Source organism: Cupressus sempervirens, chromosome 5 (assembly GCF_028749045.1).
Source record: "Cupressus sempervirens isolate cs-2001-9-10 chromosome 5, ASM2874904v1, whole genome shotgun sequence".
Classification (NCBI taxonomy): Eukaryota; Viridiplantae; Streptophyta; class Pinopsida; order Cupressales; family Cupressaceae; genus Cupressus; species Cupressus sempervirens.
Window position 1 is genome coordinate 320,618,490 of NC_143122.1, and position 25,189 is coordinate 320,643,678.

The window sequence follows — 25,189 nt, forward strand, 5'->3', positions numbered from 1 at the left end:
AAAAACTAATGTCTCTTGATCGATAGGTTTTCCTATCATCCTAGTTTTTAAATTCAGCTTACTTTTCAGATCTTTATGTTTGATGAGTATTGGGTCAGTAGTTGTCCAACTACTTCCATGATCCATCCTAGGCATTTGCTCACACAGAAAAAATTAGTGCTTAATTTGTCTATAATGTATTTGGCCTTATTAGTGTCTTAACACCATTTGGTAGAATTAGAACATATGGATGAACTTTGAGTTACAAGCTCTGAGTTAGAAATGGGTAACTATTTATAATGGGTTAGGGGCTTTGAGTTTTAGCAATCTAGATAGGTAAGTCAAAAATAAAGAAAACAGCTTGGAATGGATGTCTCCGCAACTAAAATCCACTTTTTCATTCTCTACAAGACAATTTAAGCACCCTTACTTTCATACCCCACCCATTTTTCTGAAAGCCCACAAGCAACAATATTTTTTTGTTATTTGTGACTTGGCACTGTAGTAAAAGTTACCCAACCATAGCCTATAGTTCTAATCTTCATTTAGTGTTTTGAAGATGTGTTTTGGAGTTGTAAGCCTATAGTTCCAATTTTAGCCAAGTGGATTTGCATATTTTATTTTTAGTTTTATATTCCACAACACTATCTCTATTCTGTAATGTACACACCATGTGCGATCATTAATTTCATCCTTGATCAAATATCTCCTTAAAGAAATCTAATTAGACATGGTGTTGCATGTTATATTTCATAATTGAATTGTGATGGAAGTATGATATTTGGGACTTTGTTAAATGAATTGGTATCCTTTCTTTGCCTTTCATAGAGACCCATTGACACCAATGTCATGAATTCCTTCAATCAAACAATTCATGTTCTTTGTACATGTTTTGACCATTTGGATTAAAACATTTCATAGCAAGCTGATTGTGTAGAGAAGTTGTAGGTGTATCTCATGCATTGAGCCAATAGAGTCAAAGCCTTTTTTGACATAAAACATTACATATCATGCTTTCCCATATGCATGTCCATCAATCAGCATTCCAAGCTCTATTTTGGGCATTCTATCAAAAAATTTGATATCTTACTAATCCCATTGCACTATTCATTTCAAGTGCCAAGCTTTGTCTTTACTAAGGCCATTGAACGGTTAACAATCTCTTTGATGTTTCTTGCATTTTCTTTGTACATCCGTGCACTATCTACATGATTCCATGTTTGGTCCTTAGCCTCTTTGCAATAACCACATGATCGATGATTGCCAAATAGTGCCAACATACTATGTGGAAAGGCCCTTTCTAGATCATATTTCAATGCAACAATTTATCAAATGGTGGTGCTTTGAGGGGACAATGATCATCTTCAACCGTGTGACTTTGACTCATTGCTTCAAATTTCTTAGAGGATATAGAAACTTACTGATTGTAAATAGCATGTATATTCTTTAAAAAAAATGCATACTCATTGTAAATAGCAGGTATGGACTTAATGCATATTTCATGAGTTGTGGTTCATAAAAACCCATACTCATCAGCTTGAATTGTTTGTTTAATACCCAATGCATTGAGGTGATGCTTACAATTTGAATTCATAACAACCATTTCTCAGCAACTTAAATTGTTTGTTTAGTACCCATTGCATTGAGGTGACACTTACAAGCTTGAAGTATTGCAACTTCCTAGAAGGTCTGCCTACTCAATTTTGTGATGATCCAAATTTCCTTGACCATAGAGTTTTGCCCAAGATTAAGCCTTCTTGGCTTGCCATGCCATTTGCAAAACCTTCAACAAGTTATGTGCCTTATTGTAGAATTACAGGGTTATTCTGTGGGTGATTATGGGGCAAACCATGGGCATATCATGATAATAGTTGAAGGATGGAACACATGGCATAAATCTAAGATATTTATTTGCAGGTACATGAGGACAAAGAGTAGAGGGTACAATCTAGTTGCAGGGTCTGCTGATGGAGTACTTAAAGACTGGAAGAAAAGAAAGAATACTACCAATCCAAAGGGACTTGGATTGCTTTGATCCTTGGGAGAATGATGCAGGAGCATCAAGGTCAAGGTTGAAGTCATGAGAAGACATTAAGCTCTCAAGATAACCAACATGACCATGTTAGAACATTTGATGTAATAAGACCCTGTGAAGGTTCGTTTTGATATGTTTGTAATCATTAAAGTTCAAGTTGTAAGCCATTCTTGGCATCAAGATGAAAGGACAAGGGTCATTTATGCAATGTAGTAAAATGTCATGGGAAAAGGGAGTCCTAGAATGTACTAGGTTGATAAATGGGATCAAAGAGTCATAAAATGCATATCAAATGCAAATAAATGCAATGTAATTGGAAAATATGTCAAAATGTTGTCAAACAAGCCACATATGGCACTATGGTAGAGTCATGGGATTAAGTGAAGGTTTATTAGTCTTTTAAGAATTAGAAAGGTCAATTAGTCTCAGAAATGTCACAAGAATTGAGTCCTAAAGCCCAAGGTTATCATAAAGGACTGTTATTAAAGATATTAAAAATTGTTCTAAACTGTCCCAAGATAGTTAAAGGGAGTTTGGTCAGTTTTAGGGAGTTAGGAAATTTGAAAAAGGAAAAAAAGAAGCTTATATGAACATGATAGATGAATGTGTAAAGGTGTTGAGGAGATTTCAATGTGATAGCCCTAGAAAATCAATAAAAAAACTCTGTATTTCACTGTTAAAACTATCACATAATAGTGACTATGCAATTTGGTTGTTTTTAATTGGTGCAAGCTTTATTTCAATTCAAAGCTTTTCTTTGAATATGAAAATGATTGAGAAGGTTATTTTGTAAGTTGTTTTTATTTGTTAACAATCATTTGTAGAGGATTTTGCAGATGTAATAAGAGATTGTCACTGTCATGTGATAGAACTTCACTGTCTGAGGCAAACTCAATGAATTTGACCCCTCCCACTGCTGTATTGTATATGTAACTCATGGAAGAGGGGTTTCTAATGTATTAAGCACCTATTTGATATGATTTTGTCCAGAGATATGCAAGGAGATTAGAGAAGCTCAAACTAACATAAAATGGACACTTTGCATGTCGTAGGTCTAAAATGATCCACAAGTACTGCTGCCCATAACATACAATGCAAATGTGATATGGGATTTATGTGTGGCTACCTACAATTTTTGATATTTGATCATTTTGTTCCCTCTATATATTTACCCTTTTTTTTTTCCCCTCAGCAATAGTTGTCAATAATGATATTCTAAACTATGCATTAGCTGACTTAAATGACCATTATGGGTAAATAATACAATATCGTTATAATAGAAATTGTTGATCAAAGATTCATCTCCATCTTTGGGGAAGAATTTGATAACTTCTCTATTGAATTATTTACAGAGGGAACATACTTGAATGGCTTCCATATAGAAACACATAAGTTTAGCATATATCCAGTTAAGTTTGGCTTTTTAAAACTCTACAGGAAGACCATCAATATGTGGGGATTTACCATACTTGAGGGATTTCACAATAGACCAAATTTCTTCCTAAAGAAATGCCTCTTTCAAGATTAGAGGCACCATATTTGTTTAGGTTCATGGAAATAATTTTGTTGCAAATAAGTCTAGGTTTCTCAACTTTATAATTGTTCTCACTTCATCAATTTTATCAGTTGAATTCCCTGCAATATCAATTGGCCTTATATGATCCTAGATAAATTTAGGTGTTGGCAAGCTGAAAAATCCTTTAGTCCTTTTAGCACTACATTTGATCTAGATGAAGTTTGGATCTATTTTTTTCTCTTTGAGAAATATAGTTCTTATGGCATCTTTACATATGTTTAGCAAAGGCTAGGAAACCTTAGAGTAAGCTATAATTGGATTATACTATAATTTCTGTTTGAGTCTCACCATTTATTCCTCAAAGATTCTACATCTTACTTCGTAGGCTTTGTTTTACCAAATATACTCTTATGTTTGAATTACTAAATTAATGTTTTTTCAAATTCATTTATAAGATTGACAATTCAGTCTAAATTACTCAATATCTTCTTCAGGATACGTTTTTCATCCCCCCAAATCTCCATAATATTTTTTGTAAGCTATTATTTATACTGTGCATGGTGACACTCTTACTAATTGTTATCAACATATGATCAAGCATAAAAGAAGCTCCTAAAAGGACCTATCTAATCTAGATTACAAACTTTTATATCTCTTTTTTATTACTACACCAAATAATCTTGATATACCTATAGCCTTTTTCATTATGTTCAAGAGGGTCAGAGAAGCTAAGGACCCTTTTCATTTTAGTCTAAAAAGTAAGTGTATTCTGTTACAACAAGATGTATCTTCATTTTCCTATCATATTGATGTCCTCACTAGAATCCAAGGAACTTTAAGAAGTTTATAGATTAACAAATTCCACGTCTCTGGCCCATCAAGAATCTAAGGAACTTTAGGAAGTTTATAGGTTAACAAATTCCACGTCTCTTGCCCATCAAGAATATTTGAGAAAGTTGTGGGCATTGACTCAGGAAAAAGGTTGCCCAAGCACAGTATGGTCATAGGACATAGCCAGTGTCCACCTGGACATATAAATCAATTCTATCCTACCTAATATTCTTTCTAGCTAATATTCTACTTTACCTATTTTGTCTTTTGAATGTGGTATAATTGGCTTTTGAAAAAGTCTTATGACAACATATAATTGGCTGACATAAACATAAACTTCATCAACCCAACATAAACAATAAATAACCATCAGACTTCCTGACAACCACTTAAAGAATCATTAACTAAGGTTGAAGTGGTTTATCTTTCAGCATTGTAAAAATTCTTCCTCTTCAAATTTCTTTTCCCTAAAGCAATTGTAGTGCCAGGTTCTCCAATATTTTGGGGCCTTCCTACATGGTATTGTACTACTGTCCAATGACAAAGCCTTTGACTGAATGAGATATTTTTGTAGCTCCTTTGATCTCAATTCCTTCTTGTATCTATTTGGAATCAGAATAAAACCTCTATCATCTAGGGAATGCAAGGATCTTGATATTTTAAAACTTTTTGTCCCACTACATTCTGCAAACCTGAGACATGAAATGGTGTTATGCACTAGCAACCTTAGTAGTATCTTAACCAAATATATAACCTATCTGCTAGATCCTTGTAAGACCCATGGTTACTTGGTCCAAGTATCTCCCCTCCTATAATTTTGAGCAACTTTAGCTTATAAGGTTGTCATCTCAAGAAGATCTAATTTGTTACTTCTAATTCATGCTCATTTGAAAGCCAATTTTTTGGAAATTCAACCTATCTTGGGCCAATTTGTGGTTTTTCTTAGTTTCTATGATAAAGGAGAGTTATAACTATAGAATGTGTACTTGGTAATGTTCCAGGGTTGTATTGTAAACTGTATGATCATGAATCTTGCTAATCTGTAAAAGGGACAGTTAGTGCATGAAAAAAGGAACAACTATATAAAAATAGGGAAAAACAAAATATGTAGTGAGATTTGAAATATTTATGAAAATATGGATAAGGTGTGTCTTTATACATTATAGGATCTTAAAATATAAGGACTAGGAGAATTCTTATGCCAAACTTGTATTCTGAGATTTCAAGTCAAAATGCCTCTAGAATTAATGTCAAATTCTCATAAACATCTATTTCTAGGATGTCCTAGGATGGAGTGGCTAAAGAAGAACCCAGGTATGTATCTCAAGACAATGTAGGATTATTTGTTTGTGGCAATACTTAGATTTTATCAAAATGTGAATGCGATCTCCTTGCAAGAAAGATTATCAAGCAACAAAGATGCTGAGTGATGTTCTTTGCTAATGCATAGGGTCTACTTTGGGCTTTTTGAGTCTATTGTTTGAAGTAGAGACATCAAATTTGTTGGGAAATTTTGGTCCACAAGGATACAAGGCTCAAGTAGAGTGTTGCCTGTCACACACAGATAAATGACCATGCATAGGTGATAAACATGAACTTAGTGCAACTCATAAGAGGATATAAGAATTAGCATCCTCAATCTTGGAGTGTGTCACTTCCCTAAATTTAACATTTTTATTATAAAGCAGCTCATTCTCAACAAATTAGTCACCTTTTGAAGCATATATGGGTCATTTTCCTTAAACTCCACTTAACATAGGTTTGGAATAATAGGAAGAGAATATAGGAGAAAATTTCTAAGGAGTTAGACATTAAAATTTGTTGAGAGGTCTAGACAAATTTAAGACAATAAAATTTGTTGAGAGGTCTACACAAATTTAACTCGAAGTAAACTACCAATTGTAAAAAACTCAAAATATGTACTACCAAAGAAATGATCAGCATACTACTTATTTTGATATGACAAAATTTCAATAATGTGATGATAAATTAGTCCCTATCAGACTAATTGAAGTTACAATGAAAGTTCTTTTGGTTCAGTTCTATGTATTTTTTGCAGAGAAGCTTTCCTATTTGGATTCTTTTGTCGAATTTGATTTTGACTGAATTTTTTTTAGTCACTTCACAATGAAAATGTCCTTTGCAAAGATGTTAGGCTTGCAATATATTACAGATTACCTACCAGAGATTACAGTCAAAATAAGCTTTCCAGATATCAAGTCCACCTACAACAGGGGATAGAGAGATGCTCAAATTAACAAAGTGGTTCACAATCCTTGGATGACTATTCTGTAAGTCCTTGATATCAATTGCTTTACATAGTAAGAAAATAAAAGCTTTTTTAGTTAACTGCAAGGAAATTTAAATTGGAACATTTACTTTACCATCCATAGAAACATCCAACACATAATTCTTGTACAACATATAAAGTCATTTTTTTCATCAAAAGTAGAGCATTCAATTTTCTATTCTCTGAGATCTATAGAATCTATTAAAATATCTTATGTATGTATCTAAAGTAGTAATGCCAGTAAAAATTGTACCCAAATTTTTTGTTACTAGCTCATGGTAGTTGTGGCTCTGTTTAAACTTTAAATACTGGTAAATATTATGGAGATTTTGTTTTCTTTCTACTATAATATCCAATTTCATATTAGATTTTCTATTCTTTGAAATATTGAATTTTCTTTCGACTTTCTTCCAATATTTTTCCATCACTGAAAGTTCTTAATATTTAACAATTGTGTGCAATCTAATTTTGTTTAATAGAGTTGTGTGTCATCAGTGTCTGATAATGAAAAGTCATTGATGCATCCAGAGGTTTGTGTGGAAGAGAAGACAATCAAATTTGTTTGTGAATAGACGAAGGTTTATTTTTTCTACCATAATTGAGCAATGTCATAGCTCAAAATAGTGCTCACTCTTGTTAGCATGTCTAGACCTTACTCAGATACAGTTACAAATACAACTCCCTAGTTAGTTAGAGTAGTAGCAAACACAATTGATCAAAGTTTCCTTACTACATTGACTCTTGGAAACAATCGAACCTTCAAGGTTAAAAACCCATTCTTCTCTATTTAACAAATTGTGTAAGATGTTTAATATAGTTGGATCATTCATACTTAGTATCAATAATAAGAGATTTCCACAATCTAGATTGTATAGAGAAAGTTGTCTCTGGATTAAATTGTGTACACGATTATTGTACGCCACTTTGTGATTCATAATATCTTGATGATGAATCATGAAATCTAATTGGAAAGATTGATACAAGAAACTTGTACACAATTTAATTTTAAACCATTTTTCTTTCTCTACTGATTTAGTAAGTTAAAGTTTGATGGCATTACTATAAGGCATATTTTGTCCAACAGGGTCAAGCATTGTATACCAAAAAGAATATTGGGAAGTCGTATAGCCTTGTTTATGCAAAAGACATTGCATATTATTAATGGGTCTTTATGGCACTCAAAGGTTTGCATAATTAAATTGGAAAGAGATGTAATACCTCCATCTGACTTATTGGATTCTTCATTTAGAGAGATTTCCATTCTCCACTCCTCCCATTTTGATTACAGTTTTAGTTTTGTAACTTGACATTGTGAGTCACATGTGTGAAATTTTGAGTAAATAATGTTGAAAATTGTTCATTGCAAATACAGGCACAACCTTGATGGAATGGAATACTGAAGAAACTAAAAGAAGAGATCAAAGAAAGGAAATGAAGAGATGAAGATGATGAGGTTAGCATACATTTTTTTCTTTTTAAATCCTAGTTGTATTAGAATACCATGATAAAATAGATTAGAGAATATTAATACATCAAATCATTTGCTATCCTTTATGCTATAAATTAGTATGAAGTCTCTTAATATGAATTGATCCATAGTTATACTTGAGAGAATGTTCATTGCAAAATAAGAGTTTTTAAACTTGATATTTTTAACATATACTTGATGTATGGATGCACCATTAAGTTCTCCATTATACATTCTTTAGAAAAAATTCAAATGCACCTACTCTACCTCTGCCTACAATTTCGTACTCTAGATTCTAAATCCTCAAAAACCACAATGTTCTTTTTAAACAACCCAACAAAAATCTTGAATCAACAATACTTTATACTTCCTCTGAACTATACCAAGTATGTGCGCCTCAGATTTTACAAACCAGTAGCCATCGAATGAGGATAGAGTACAAGAAATGACATGGTGATAATTCTAGGGGAGACCTCAAGTAGGTGAAAGTAGGAGACTAAGCCTCAAAGGCGGCGCAAACAGAGCAAAGAGAACTGGATCCCTTACTTACCAATTATGACATGAAGAAGATAAAAGGGTGCAATAAAAGCGATGGCAGAGATGATGACAACCTCAACGCATCTATACGTTCTTTTATAGGCCCACACATTAAGGGTCTACTTTCCATTACTATTGAGACTCTTTATAGCCATTTTCCTCCTCCACCATGTTTTCTTTGTTCCTTATAACATCTAAAGGGAAGAGCATCAACCTAAAAGTACTACTTGCCATAGGTTCTTTTCATCTAGAGACAATTCTAACACTTTGTGAACATTATGTCATGGTAGAAAAAAATAGAAAGGACACTTTTGGCATCATCTGCAAGGAGCCATGGGGACAATTCAAAGCAATATGCTTCTCCAAGTAAAAATAAAGAAGCCGATAAAAGAGATGAAGCTTCCTTCCAAGGGGCCAAAACGCCTTCCACTCCATGTGAATCACACAACTTCTCACATCAAGGTCTTCCACATACCAGTCAAATGAAATCGATCTCTCTGACCTTGTTGATATGGACTATGGTAAAGTGTATGATATGTAAGTGTATGATGGAATAGAGAAAATCTAGAGCACCACTATAACTTATAATATAGAGGGATGGTGATAGTAGTTAGTTGGAGGTTGGTCACAACATTCCATCCATCCCTTTTTAGGTACATGATGGTAATTTTATTTGGTGGTTGTTGAGAAACATTATAGTTCTATTCACATTATATATCAAGTAAATAAATGGCTTGACATTACTTAAACTTTTCATGCTATCCATTTCTTTATATAATCAAAAGGCTTGAAATGTGGCAAAACATTCACCATTAAATGGGGACAATCCCTATGGAAATTAATTGAACTTAGTTGAATTGTGCAATAATAAGTCATGTTATGTGTATCCCATATGTTAAAAACATGAAAATAATTGTTTTTATCATATGTTTTATCTTTTGGTGGGCCCTGTCAGCCATGGACTATCTTCATACAATGTACGTGATTTGTCTCAATCATATAACTAATTATATATTCTTCATATTAGTTACTATCAGTGTTTTTCAGGCATTCTATAAAATAATTCACATACCTTGCGTATGATATGACATTTTGCATGCATCCTGCACTCTCTCTCATCCAGCTGATGATGGATTACACAGAGTGATCTGAAACCATGATGCTAAAAAACACACAATCAAATCCAAAATGAACTTGGACTACAAATGGATTGTGGAAATATGATATTGGTAAAATTGCATGCATATCTACCAGGACAATCACAACTTAAACATATATTATTCTTGGTAGACATGCATGCAAAATTAACAATATCAGATTTCCACAATCCATTTGTAGTGCAAGTTCATTTTGGATTTGATTGTGTGTGTTTTTTAGAATCATGGTTTTAGATCGCTCTGCGTAATCCATCATCAGCTGGATGAGAGAGTGTGGGATGCATGCAAAATGTCATATCATAGGCAAGGCATGTGAACTATTTTATAGAATGCCTAAAAAAAATTTACACCTAAGTGTTGGTGGAAATTTCCACCTTCATTGGTCAAAACTTCGACCAACACCTGGGTTTTTTCTACCTTTGTTGGTGGAAATTTCCACCAATGCTTAAATTTTTTTCTACCTTTGTTGGTCAAAATTTCCACCAACGCCTAAATTTTTTTCTACCATTTTTGGTCAAAATTCTCGCCTTCATTGGTCAAAATTTCTACGAATGTCTAAAGTTTTTTCTACCTTTGTTGTTCAAAATTTCCACCAACGCCTAAATTTTTTCTACCTTTGTTGGTAAAAAATTTGACCTTCATTGGTCTAAATTTTGACCAATTCCTGATTGAACCTAGACAATGGCTTTGGAAGGTTTTTGACCAATAGATTGGTCAAAATTTTGACCAACCACTAAGTTGGTTGAAATTTTGACCGAAAAAATATCGACCAATGGGTTGGTCAAATTTGGTTGAAATTTGGTCAAAAACTATGTCAAAAATTCAACCAATAAAGGTCAAAAGATGAACCCAAATCTACTAGTGTTAGGTACCTCAATATTCTCTTTACTACCATCAGGTGATTTTCTCTTGGATTTGTAGAAAATCTTGCCACTATTCCAACTAATGCAATGTTTGGTCTACTATGTACAACATATTGCAACTTTCCAATCATTGATCTATACATTGTCTGATTCACTTTAGCTAATTCATCATTCTTAGATAACTTATGTCTTGTTGTCATTGGTGTGCTAACTAGTTTTGACTCTTCTAATCCAAATGTCTTGAGTATCTCCTTAATATATTTTGATTGGGTCACAAATATGCCATTCTTCAATTGATGTACTTGTAATCCAACAAAGAATTTGATTTCTCCAAACATTGACATCTCAAATTCATGTTTCATTTGATTAGCAAAATATTTTCATAGAACATCTTGTCCTCCAAATATTATATCATCAACAAAGATTTCAGATATCAGAATGTCTTTACCTTTTCTAGCCTTGATGTACAAGTTGTTGTTGTCATCTATTCTTTCAAATCCCATCTTCATAAGGTATTTGTGTAATCTCTCATACCATGCTCTAGGTGCTTGCTTCAAACCATAGAGTGCCTTATGTAGTTTGTAGACCATATCCTTTTTGTTTTTATCAACAAATCCCTCTGGTTGTTCAATGTAGACTTCCCCTTCTAGTATACCATTTAGAAAAGTAGACTTGACATCCATTTGGTAAACTTTGAAACCTTTGTAAGAAGCATATGCAAGTAGTGTTCTAACTCCTTCCTTTTTGCAACAGGGGCAAATGTTTTCCCATAATCTAGTCCTTCTTCTTGTGCATAGCCTTTGCAAACTAATATGGCTTTGTTTTTTGTTATCTCACCATTCTCATAAAGTTTTTTCCTAAACACCCATTTGGTACCAATTACATTCTTATCAGCTGGTCTAGGAACTAGGGTCCAAGTTTTGTTCTTCTCAATATGATCTATCTCCTCTTCTATAGCTTTATACCAGTCATCATCTTGTAGTGCATCTTTCACTATTTTGGGCTCAATCTTGCTTAGCAAACATAATTCATTTCTTAGTCTATTCCTTGTCATTGGTCTGGCATACTTATCACCAATGATTTGATCTACAGGGTAATGTCTCTTTATATATTTGGCTAATCTTGGTTCTAACCTTCTTTCCATGTTTGAGCCTTCAGCTTCAGAGTAATTTTTCTCTTCTCCATCTGGTATTTCATCATTTCTTCCATGTTAACTATTTTTAGAATTAGGATGTGCATTTTCTTCATTTTGCAACTCATCTTCTGAATGTAGCTCGACATTCACTAGGTGTGACTTGGCTGATACTAAAATTTATTATTGATTCCCAACTTGATTTGTAGTATTGTCTTCAACAGTCATTCCTTCATAGAAGTATACAAAAGATCTATAATATTCTAGTTGCTTAGACTCATGAACTTGGAATTTTGCATGCTCATCAAAATTTACATTTGCACTCTCCACAATCTTTGTTAGTGTTAGTATTCAAACACTTATATGCCTTACATCTAGTGGAGTAGCCGAGGAATATGCCTTCATCACTCTTTGCATCAAACTTGCCATTTCTAGTATCTTTAAGAATGTAGCATTTACAACCAAATACTTTGAAATGTTTTACATTAGGTGAGTGACCATACCATAATTCAAAAGGTGTTGCATTTGTACCTTTCTTGACTTGGACTCTATTCAGGGTGTAAATAGCAGTGCTTACAACTTCTCTCCAATATTTTAGAGCAACATTTTTCTCCATCATCAAGGTTCTTGCACAGTCTATCACTGACCTATTCCTTCTTTCAACAATACCATTCTGAGGTGGAGTTCTTGGTGATGATGTGTATCTTTTGATACCTCTTTCATTGCATAATATTTGAAATTTTTTTGATGTAAACTCACCTCCTCCTTCTGACCTTAGGCATTTCAGACTCTTCCCTATTTCCTTCTTAGCTCTAGCCAAATACCACTTGAACATTTGAAATGCATCGGATTTTTTCTTTAAAAACATAGTAGTCATCATCCTTGAATAGTCATCTACGAATAGCATTATGTATCTGTCTCCTAGGTAGCTTTGCATTTCTATTGGTCCACATAAGTCTGTATGGACTAATTCTAGTACTTCTTTGGATGTGAAATTTTTTCTCTTGAAACTAGACTTAGTCATCTTCCCTAGTTGATAATTGTTTGCACATTGTGTTTTTAGGCTTCTTTAGTTTGGGAAAAACTCTGAATTTCTTCTTTTTGCTAATGCTAATTAGATTATCAAAATTAACATGACACAATATTTTATGCCATAACCACACATCATCAAGTATTACACTAAGATAGTTGCATCTTCCATATCTAGGTAAAATAGGTTCCTCCTAGTTTATTCACCTTTTACTATTAGATTTCCATCAATGTCATAGATCTTGGCAGTTTTATTTCCAAACTCTACTTTGCAACCTACATTGCCTAACTGTGATATGCTCAACAAATTATAGTTCAATCCTTCAACATAGTATGCATTTTCATATGAAATATTCTTAGTAAGTTTAATGGAACCTTTTCCTTTTATTTGACATGGAGCATCATTTCCAAATCTAACAGTATTTCCATCATATTGAGTAAAGGTAATATAATTACTTTTGTTTGATGTCATGTGATGTGAGAATCCATTGTCTATGATCCACTTGTCATCCTTGTTCACACAAGTTAGCAATGCTATTGCTTCATCTTCATCTTTATCCAATTCATCCTTCATGGCCACATAGATTACTTCTTAATCATTCATCAGAATCATCTTCAACAATGTAGCATCTTTTTATTTTATCCTTGTAGTCTCTGCTACCATCTTCTCTTTTGTTCTTGTACTTGTTTCCTTCTTTGTAGTTCTTCTTTTGTGTACATCTTGTATAAATATGACCTACTTCATTGCAATTGAAACAAATGATAGGGAGTTTACCTTTGAATTTACCTTTGCCTCTATGGAATCTCCTAGCTAGTAGTGCTTCCAGTTGTTCCACATCTTCCTCATCTGTGCTACTATCACTTGATGCAAGCTTTCCTTTTCTACTTTTCTTCTTTGGTGTCACCTCCTTAGTGTCTTTCATTGTCAACTTAGCCTTGAAAGAAAATTCAAGGTTCTCAGGTCTGTAGTTTTCAAAATTGGATAGTTCAAATATAGTAAGCCTTCCCACTATTCCTTCAAAAGTCAATGTATTTCCTAGTATACACCTTAAATCTTGGATGCTTGAAACTCTAATAGCATAGATAGAGAGTAGAGTTCTCAAGTATTTGCTATTGATAGTCTCTTCTTCTAATTGACCACCTAGACTTCTTATTACACTTACCACTTCTTTCATTCTAGATCCATATTGAGCAACATTCTCTCCTTCTGCCATTTTCATGCCATCAAACTTTCCTCTAAGGCTTTCCTTCTTTGCTCTCTGAACATTTTGATCTCCTCCATAGATATCTAATAAGGATTTCCACATCTTGAATGTAGTATCACAACCTTTGATGTCACCATATTCAACATAACTAAGTGCACAGGCAATCTCCAACATTGCTTGATTGTGCTCCTTCCTTTTGTTCAAATCATCTGCAGTAAGAGGTCTAGCTAGTTCTACATATTCTAGTCCAATTGAAGTTTTTACATAGTCACCTATTGATCCAAGGTGCAATTTCATCAAACTCTACCATGCAACAAAGTTGTTTTTGTTGAGCTTGGAAACTTCTCTCTTGGACATCTTGATCTTCCTACTTCTAGTACCTTGAAACTAAATTAGTACATGGCTCTAATAACAATTGTTAGAAATGCTTTAGAATAACTAAAAGGGGGGGGGGGTTTGGAGGAATCAGTTATCCAAGGTCCTAATGTCCAATTCAAACTTTTTCACTAAGTGTAGTGAGCCCATTCAATCCTTCATTCATCCAAGCTTTAACTTTCCTATTTAGCAAGTCACTGTAAATCAACATGCAAGAATAACACATAAAAAAATCAACACATAACATAGTGATTTATGTGGAAAAAAACTTTGGAAAAAACCACCAATAATATGCTACTCAATTCTCACTCTTCTGAAGTGATGCCCTGTAAAAGGCATGCCATATTAAAGGCTTATAACACACTATTAAATGTGACCTTGTTAGAGGATTTATCCACCTTGTTAGAAGTGGGCCTAGTTAGAGGACTTTAGAACATTCACTTGGAATGCCACCTTGTTAAAGGATTTACAAATGGAAATTATACCAACCTAAGTCCATAGGATTTTCATATCTAATACAATTGCTAGAGAGTATTAGAAAATCTTTGACTTGATTATAACATACAACTTAACTTGCAGATTTCATATCACTTTTCAGCTCCTTCACATTGCCTAGCCTTCAATCTCTTTAGTTCTAATAGCTTTCCCTCCTTTCATGCTTTATCTCCTTGAGTCTTCATGCTCAATGTACCAATGCAATCATCTTTCTTTGACCACTCCTCAAATTAGACCCTCTATGCTCTTCCTTCTCATAGATGTCATCTCCTTGACACCCTTCTAATCACTTCACAATTTGGCACTTTAGCAACAACATCAGTAGCTTCTTGGTCTATGACTCCTTAAATAGAAGTCTTGGAGTTCCTTTTCCCACTTGATTCTTCATTTCTTTAATTTCAATTTGTATGGATTAGGTAGAATTCATTATATCTAACTCATATTTTGTTTCCTCTAGAAACTTCTTGAATAATCCTTTGAATTTGCCCAAAAATAGTTTACATAAAATTCTGTGCCACCAGCTCATCATCCTTATCCTCCAACTAATTCAAAAAATTTAAGATAACAACTATGTCAGCTCAGATTTGGTGAATCTTTGACATTTCCAATAATGCAATAGCTCAGCACTATTGAAATACTGGTGCTTGACACATACTGTGTTACTTGGTATCAACTAAATTTTTATTGATGCTCGGCACTTAAAGTTCACTCAGCATCTACTAAGATTTTTTGATGCTCGGCAACAATTACTTTGCTTGGCACTTGAACTTCACTTGGCACCTAAAGATTTCTCAGCACACACTAGATTTTTCATTTGCTCGGCTTCAACTAGCTTGCTTGGCACCCATTGATGAACTTAGTTTAAGCTTTGTTGCCAACCTTATTACAACTTATTCCTCCAATGGTTCAACCTCTATATCTTTGAGTATGTTATCGATACATCATTTAACCATTGACTTAACTGATCCTTGCACTTCATTACAATATCATAACTCAACCTTTCCCTTAGGTACTCCTGTTACACCTTGTTGATCAAAACCTCTTCATCAATTAACTACGTGATAGTACTTGGATCTTGTAAGCAATTATCATTCCTACACATAGTAGGTTTGAAATCAATGACAAAAAAGTGATTGAAAACATTCTTTTAACAACAATCTCCCTCTTTGAATCAATTCTTCTTTATCAATGATCTTTTCAAAAGTCTCCCTCTTTGAATCAATTCTTCTTTATCAATGATCTTTTCAATCATATTTCCAACATTCCCACCTTGATACGAGTCTCTAGAAAATCTCTTAGTTTCACATCCAAATCTAGTAATGCCTCTTTGGTCTTAAATGCTTGTCTAATATCATCATTAGTGGAAGCTTCTTCAAAAGTCTTTCAAAACTATTCAACAACTACTTCTACAGTCATCAGTTTACCCCTTGAATCATCTTCAATAATGTCTAAGCACACATCACTATAATGTCTGCCTGCCTCCAAAATTTTCTCTTGGGTTTGATCCTTGAGCTTATGAATATTTGCATGAAATGTTTCTACTACTTTATTGCCATCCACAATCTTCTCTATCCAATCATCAATTTTATCTAACTCATCCATTGTGTATACATCCATTAACATCTGATACCTTTGACCCTTTATGGGTTGTAACACTTGCAAGTCCTTACCCAAAGTATATAATTCTTCCATTAACCCAAAATCCTAGTTCAAGATAGCAACTCACATATCTACATTATTCTACATCTAGTGGTTGCAGTTTAAGATTTCCTTGTATAATTTGTACACCTTTCTCTTTAAAACTTTCTTGCCATTGCTGACAAGCCTTCAAAAATGGATCAAGTTGCACATTCTCCTTATCCCTCTTCTCAAGCATTGAATTTAGAGTCTCCTTAGGATTTTTATGATCCAATGGACTAACTACTTTGTTAGATATCCCTTCAAGATCTCATTCTACTTCCAACAAGTTATTACTTTAGTCTCATCCTACTCTAAGTGCCTAAACACTTCTTTGATTCCTGTTGTCACCATTGATTTGGTAGTGTCCATCGTGGGTGTTCCAAGCACAACCTCCTTGATTTAATAATCTTTTGGGGTCAAGTCCTCAATATCTTCATGTGAAGGAGGGACAGAAAAATGAGCAAACAAGTCCTGATTCTAATCACTCATGATAAAGGCCAATGTTTGTGCATCCTCTGTAGGTGACTCAAGCCTCTTGAGAGCTTCAATCAATTCTCCCATTCCCTCTTCCTCAGTAGAATACTACTGCCTTTTGTTTCTATTCATCACCTATTTCCTCAACCATCTCGAATTATGTTCCATCAAAGATTTATCCTTAGATGAAGATGGAGCTTGTACTACTTGTGACAACTGGAAAACGGGCTAAATGCATAACAAACTATGAGAAATCAAAAAACTCAATAACCATACGTTAGCACCCACTACTCTACCATGAAATCCAAACTAATCAAAAGAAGCAAACACAAGGTTAAAAACCCCCTCTTTCATTTCTAGCTCCCATGTTCTTCTTTCTTCTCCAAATGATGTAGCTCCAACTTGCCTATAGTGCACAAAATATTGAAGCAAAGTCTATGATAGGGATAATGCCATGAGAATACTTGAAGTGTGATTTTAGTGTGAGAGAAAGAATAAAAAATGCAAAGAAGCTAGGGACTCAAGAATTAGGAGCTAAGAATCTAAGGACTTTCAAGACCGAAAATGAGAGAAAGAGTGCTCATTTTATAATTGGCATGGAGGATGAGAGCCTTGGATTTGTCACCCATAGATATGCGATGTGGCAAGAGATTCCTTTGATAATCCATGATGCATATGACAAAATATGCCAATTGTAAGATTCTATGATGCATGAAAGTCAAACTTGGCTAAATGTGGAAGAGAATCTATGACACATCATAAGACACCTCAACCCACTTAAAGCCAAGAATCTATGACAAATAAGCCAAATAAAGACATGCATAAGAGAATAAGAATATTTGATTATGACATATCTTATCCAAGTGTCAAAGGAGAATCCATGTGGTATCATATCCAAGTGTCACTATGATGCAATATTTTATGGAATATTTGAGTTAAGAATCCTTTTATTCAACAAAATAAGAATTAGTAGAAAATGGAATTAATGATGGAAAGTGGAACTTATAAAATTAAGGATTTCTATGGTTTGCGAATAACAAATCAATTATCTAATAAAATTAATTAACTGAGGATGATAATTAAGAAGAATAATTAGTAAGCATAATAGAATTAAATTATGGGTTATTTAATCCTAAAGAGAAAAATTAGTAAATGATTGGCCAAATTGATTAAATAAATGCAACCGTGTCCTTTGATAAAAATGTGATGATGATATAGATCAAATGAGATGATGACAAGTAGACCAAAGCCATGGTTAGATTGATTGATTGATTGAAATAGATAACATGCCAAGGACACAAGACATGAATTGATTGATACGTAACCTTTAACTAACATTGCAAATGCTACAGGATTGAGGTTGATTGATAAGGTTGATCATAATAACATTGACGAACATTGTCAATATTATTAAAATGGTTGATAATGCCATGATTTGACATTGAAAGCCTCAACAATGTCAAAGATTAGATGACATGAATGATAGTTTGACCTAGCACTGAGAGCAGTGATAGTACTAAGGTCAGATTGATAAGATTGATAGGTTGATAGGTTTGAAGGGCATTGAAAGCCACAACAATGCCTAGGATCAAATAAATGATGATTGATTTGGGATGTTTGATATGTTTTGTATTGATTAGGACTAATTTTGAATGATTCCAAGTTGATTTGGGGTGATTCTGAGTGATTCTGAGTTGATTTGGGGTGATTCCAAGTTGATATGAAATGGTTTTGAAATGACATGAAGTTGATGTGAAAGAGGATACAAATGATTAAATATTATCAATTTTGGCCAATAGATTGAAGTTAGTAGAATGAGAAAATGGGACAAATTAGTATGAAGAAATGATGAAGTCATAGATGCAAACCATTTTTGAGCATCTACATTTTTCCCCTCTTTGATACAATGTGATTTAGAGCATTGTGTCAAAGAATAACTGATGAGAAAGCCACAACATGCCCCAGTAGGGATGATATATATGGGTACCCCCTTGAGAAATTGACTAAGATAAGCATATTATAAGTCAATTTTTTGAAAATGAGAAGAAAAAACCATAGCAACTGACATAATGAAAATCAGAGCTAAAATGTGAAAGTTATGAGGCCCAGAGTGCAGAACAGGATCAACTAGGAGCCTGAGAGTGATTGCATGGATTACCACACAAGAAAGACACAAAATTATGAAAATATAGTTCATTTTGTCCAAAATTAAGATATTAATCCAACTCAATTGATGGATTGCAAATCCAAGTTAAAACACAAAAGTTATGGGCTCCAGAGTGCAACATAGAGGCTCTGGGAGTAGTTCTGGGTATCCTAGGTCCCCAACTGTGCCCAAAACTCATCCAAGTGCGTCATGGATGCACTTGGTAAGACCAAGTGTGTCATGAAAGTACCAAGTGTGTCCATGATGCACTTGGGAAGCCCAAGTGTGGTTAGAAAGTGCAAGATGTGCCCGAAAAGGCTCCGGGGGCCAAAATCAACATGACGGGGGGCAACTAGGAGCCCAAGAGTAGTTTCAAGGATTAACACTCAATATAGTAACCAAATAATGGAAATAATAGCTCATTATGTCCACAAGAAAGATATGAGTCCAACGCAACTGAAGATTCATAAATCGGAGGTGAAACACAAAAGTTATGGCCTCTAGAGTGAAACATAGGGGTTCCAGGAGCAATTCTGGATACCCTAGGTCCCTAAGTGAGCCCAAAAATCCACCAAGTGCATCAATGAAATAGTTGGTATTCCAAATTTCATCAATGATGTATTTGGTATGACCAAGTGGGTCAATGACACAGTTGGGAACCCCAATTGTGCCCTAGGATGCGATCGGGGTTCGAATGGTCTCGAATCGAGCTAAAACTTGGCAAAGGCTAGGATAACCCTAGGAAGATGTTAGAAAAATGATAAAATGAAGTGAAAGGTGGTCAAAATTCTTAGAATTTGGTCAAACATAGGGCAGATGTAGGTCAAACTTGGGTAAATGCTGACAGAGGACCGTGCAAAGGGCCCGAAAGGGTGCAAACGGATTCAAAAAGACTCAAAATTTGGAACACATGTTCAAAACCCTAGGAAGAGTTGAAAACATAGGTTAACTAAGGCTAGGATAATTTTTTAAAAATTAAAACTTGGTCAAACTTAGCTCTGATGGAGGAAAAAGGTTGATCGATGGATAGGGATAGGGTCAAAATGATGCAAATGGGCTCGAAATGATTCAAAACTAGGCAAACATGTTCAAAACCCTGGGAAGAGTTCAAAACATAAGTCAACATAGTCAAATATGTTTAGAAAAAATTCAAAATTAGTGAAACTAGAGTCAAACTAATTCAAACTTAGGTGAAAAGTCCAACTACACTCTAAAAGTGCAGATTGTGCCCTAAAAGGCTCTGGGGGCCAAAAACAACCCGATTGGACTCGAAATGCTCTGAAACTTTGCATGCATGCCCAAAATGATTGAAATATGTTAGAGCATGAGTGAAATCATCAAAAATGGTTAGATTTGGTCAAATATTGTGAGAAAAATGTCAGACTAAGGTTGAACCAGGTGGAAAGTCACATAAAGTTGATCGATAGTGTATGATGATGTAGGAATGCATGAATGCAAGATGAAGATGATGTGGTGAATCGAAAGACATGATCATGGTGGTGGATCAAAAGATAAATGATAGAAGATTAAGGAGATGAGATGAGATGAAGACTTTTGCTTTCAAAAAGTGCACTATATGTCAAATGGAGCTTTATTTTGATATGGTAAATGGAATGCAACACATCTTGGCATGAAGGGCCAGAGCGAAAATGCAAGCCTTTAACATAAACAAGCATGATGTAGACAAAAAAAAACCTTGTCCTTCCTAAGACATATGTAAATGCCCCAGACTCTCTAAGGTACATTGTAACAAACAGAAACAACAAGAGATGACAATGAACCATCTCGGCCACTCTCATAGATCAATTTATATCATCATGTGGCATAGAAACATGATTAAAGGAAAAGAAAGCAAACAAATATCACTCACTAAACAACGTGAGCCAACAATCATTCTTGTTCATTATTACTTGCTTTTTTAGTGTTTTTAGGTGTTGATATGGTGTTTGACATGTTGATGATGTGATAGTTTTGGTTGTGGATTTAGTTGATAGGTTCACAGTAACATGTTGGATGGACTATCGGTTCACCTTGCTTAGATAGTGTGATTATCTTGAAAGTGTAGTGCTTTAAGTTTCAATCTGTAAAGTGCAAGTGCATATGCAAAAGGGATGGTTATGTATAGTGAATATGTACAAGGTTTATTGCAAATTTTTGATGGGTTTTGTGATTTTTAGGGGTTTTTGAGGATATTTGATTTTTTTGTGTGACTTATTTTTTTAGGACATTTTATGATTTTTAGTTTTTTTTTTTTCAGGACATTTTATGATTTTTAGTGGTTTTCTCAAGAGATTATTTGAATTTTTAGTGCTTTTTTCAAGACATTATGTGATTTTTAGTGCTTTTTTCAAGATCATATTTGAATTTTTAGGATTTTTTAAAGGATAATTTTATGATTTTTAGTGCCTTTTTCAGGACATTATATGATTTTTAGGTTTTTTTTAGGATCATAAAAGCATGTACAAGTGTTAGCTCCAATCCATTATGTGATAAGTCCAATGGATAAAAAGTGCTTAGGGATATGCCCCCTATTCAAATTCAAACTCATGCACCATGTAGGTAATATGCCCCCAGACAAGGCACAATTTATGTACAAAGGCCAATGACAGAGTTTGCATTTAGACTAGTGATGTGTAGGAAAGATAACAAAGGACATTAACTAGTTCATGAGCCATGATAAGAGACCAAGGATGTCTTGCAATGTGAAGGATATGATCAAGGAATGATAGAGGTGGAAAAGATCAGATGGAATCCTAATAGATGAAGGAGCAACAACTAATTACACATGGCACCTATTTGATAGGTTTTCACCATGGTACTTACCCAAATCGCCTATTTGCTAGGTTTTCACTTTTGGACAGAATTTTTCTCTTGACTCAAATTTTCATGCCAAGATGCCTGTTTGCTAGGTTTTCATCAAGACATCCATTTTTTCATGACTTTTTTCACTTTTTTTTTTTTTTTTTTAAGGACTTTTTACTATTTTTAAAATATTTTTTTAGAACTTTTTTCAAATTTTTTTTAATACTTTTTCCAAAGTTTTTAAACAGAATCAACTGTAGTACTTGCGAAGATGCATGTTGTTGATGGACATGGGTAGTGGTTCACATTTTGGAGTCACAATTTGAAATACTCTGGACCCAAATGATGCAGTAACTACATAAGGTCCTTCCCAATTTGGCTCAAATTTTCCTTGTTTTTCTCTATGCTACTATGTCTTGTAGTTAATCTTTAGGACTAGATCACTAACCTCAAAATGATGACCTTGGACTTTCTTGTTATAGCTCCATTTGAGTCAGTTTTGGTAAGCTTGCAAATGTGTCAAGGCAGCTCAACTTCGTTCATCAAGCATCTCTAGCTCATGGAGTCTAGATATTTGGTAGTTTTCATCATCAACAATACCTTGTAGGGATACTCTCAATTATGGAATTTCAACTTCAATGGGAAGCATGGCCTCAGTTCAATAGACAAGAGAGTATGGTGTTGCACCAATAGGAGCACACACACTTTCCTAGTATGCCCAAAGAGCTAGATTTAGTTGGAGGCGCCAGTCTCGGACCAAATCATTGATAGTCTTTTGGAGAATCTTAACAATGGTCTTGTTGGATGATTCTGCTTGGCCATTGCCCTATGGATGGTAAATACTAGAATATCCATGGTATATGTTTTACTTCTTGAAAGGTTGTCTACATCTTTGTTTTGAAATGAACTACCATGGTCTGTAATAATAGCCAAGGGGAGTCCATACCGACATATGATGTAGTTTAGAATAAACCCTGAGATCTGCTTACCAGTGGTGAAAGTCAAAGGGACATCTTCAACCCACTTGATGAAACATTCTGTTGCGGTGATAATGAACGTATGACAATTAGAAGATGGAGGAGAAATAGCTCCAATAAGATCAAATGCCCATTGTGAAAAGGGCCATGGTGATATGATTGGCTACAATTCTTGTGTTGGTGCATGAATTAGATTGCTATGTATCTGACACTTATGACATGTTTTCGCAAATTCATGGGCATCCTGTTCCATGGTAGGCCAATAGTACCCAACTTTGACAAGTTTCTTGGCTAGACTCAAACCATTGAAATGGCCACCACATATATCTTCATGAACCTCATGCAAGGCAGTTTTAGCTTCTTGTGAGTCAAGGCATCTAAGAAGGGTTTGGTCAAAGGATCTCTTGTAAATGGTGTCATCAATGATGACATATCTAGCGGCTTGACAGATAAAGTCTCAATGGTCATTTTTGGATAAGTTAGGTGGTAGGATTTGGGCATGTAGGTAATCATAAATGTCTTGATACCAAGAAGAATTGGGACCAACAAGTTCACATGCAAACTTAGATTGAGGGAGCTCAAATGCTAGAACCAAAAGTTGCTCAACAAATAATTCACAGTGTTCCACATTTTGAGGCATATCAATCATAGAAGTGATGGTAGCCATAGCATCATCTTTCTTGTTGTGTATTCTTGGTAGCTAACAAAAAGAGATAGTAACAAATTTAGACTTAAGGAAGTCTGCCATCTACTTGTAGGGCATTAGTTTATCATCTTTGGTCTCATAGTCATCATTGACCTGGTGGATGACCAACTAGGAATCCCCAAAGACTTGTAAATTTTGGATGTTTCATTGGATAGCTATCTTGAGTCCTATGATCAGTGCCTCATATTCTGCTATGTTGTTTGTACAATGGAATGCAATCCTATATGACTTGGGGATTATGTCTCCTTGAGGGGTGATAAACATGATGCCAGCTCCTAAACCATTTCCTGTATGTGATCCATCAAAACAAAGTTTCCATTCATTGGCTAGATTAATGTGAAATATGGCTTCATTTGGAAAGTCTATCAACATGGGATGATCATTTGACATAGGGGCTTCTACTAATTGATCTACTATCACTTGCCCTTTGATAGTCTTTCTGTCTACCTAATCTATGTCAAACTCACTAAGGACCATGACACATTTGGCTAAGCATCCTGTGAGAGCAGCCCTATTGAGGAGGTATTTCAGTGGGTCGATCTTAGAAATGAGTATTATTTTTTGATGGAGCATGTAATGTATAAGCTTTTGGGCTACAAAGACAATAGCAAGGCATGCTCATTTAGTTAGTGATTAATTTAGCTTATAGCCCACAAGTGTTCTACTGATGTAATATATGGCTCGGTCTCTTCCAGAGACAACTCCAAATACACACTTTTTTGGATTTAGATGAAGCTTATAGCTTTCCATTTTGGTGAATATCCAATCTAGGATGCCCAAATGATCCTTCCTTTTATAGGATTTGCAAAGTAAATCATCAACATAGTCTTCCATGAGGATGTGCATGAAATCATGGAAGATGGTGGTCATTGCTCTTTGATATGTTGCCCCAACATTTTAAAGACCAAATGGCATGACATTCCAGCAATATGTTCCCCAAGGGCATGCAAAATTTGTCTTGTGTTGATCTTCAAGAGCTATTCTTATCTGATTATAGCTAGAAAAGGCATCCATTAGTGATAACATCTCATACCCAGCTATCATGTCTACAATGATATCTATGTTTGGTAAAGGAAAATCATCCTTGGGACATGAGATCATGGAAGTCAATGCATATCCATATTTCCCCAGAGTGTTTGCTTACTGGTACTAGATTAGATATCCAATTTGTATAATCAATGGGTCTTATGAAGCCGACATCCAATAGTTTCTTCAATTCATCTTTGACAAGGACGAAAACTTGAGGATGCATTTTTCTCAATTTTTGCTTGACTGGTTTTATTCCTAGTTTTAGTGGCAAGTGATGAAGGACCAGTTTAGGATCTAATCTAGGCATGTCTACATATGACCAAGCAAAGTTGATTTTACTCTCTAGAAAGAATATGATAAATTCATCCTTTTCTTCTAGTGATAATGAGGCTTTAAAGTGTATACTTTGGGGTTATTATGAGTTCCTAGATAAATCTCTTCTATCATCTCCACAAGTAGTGCT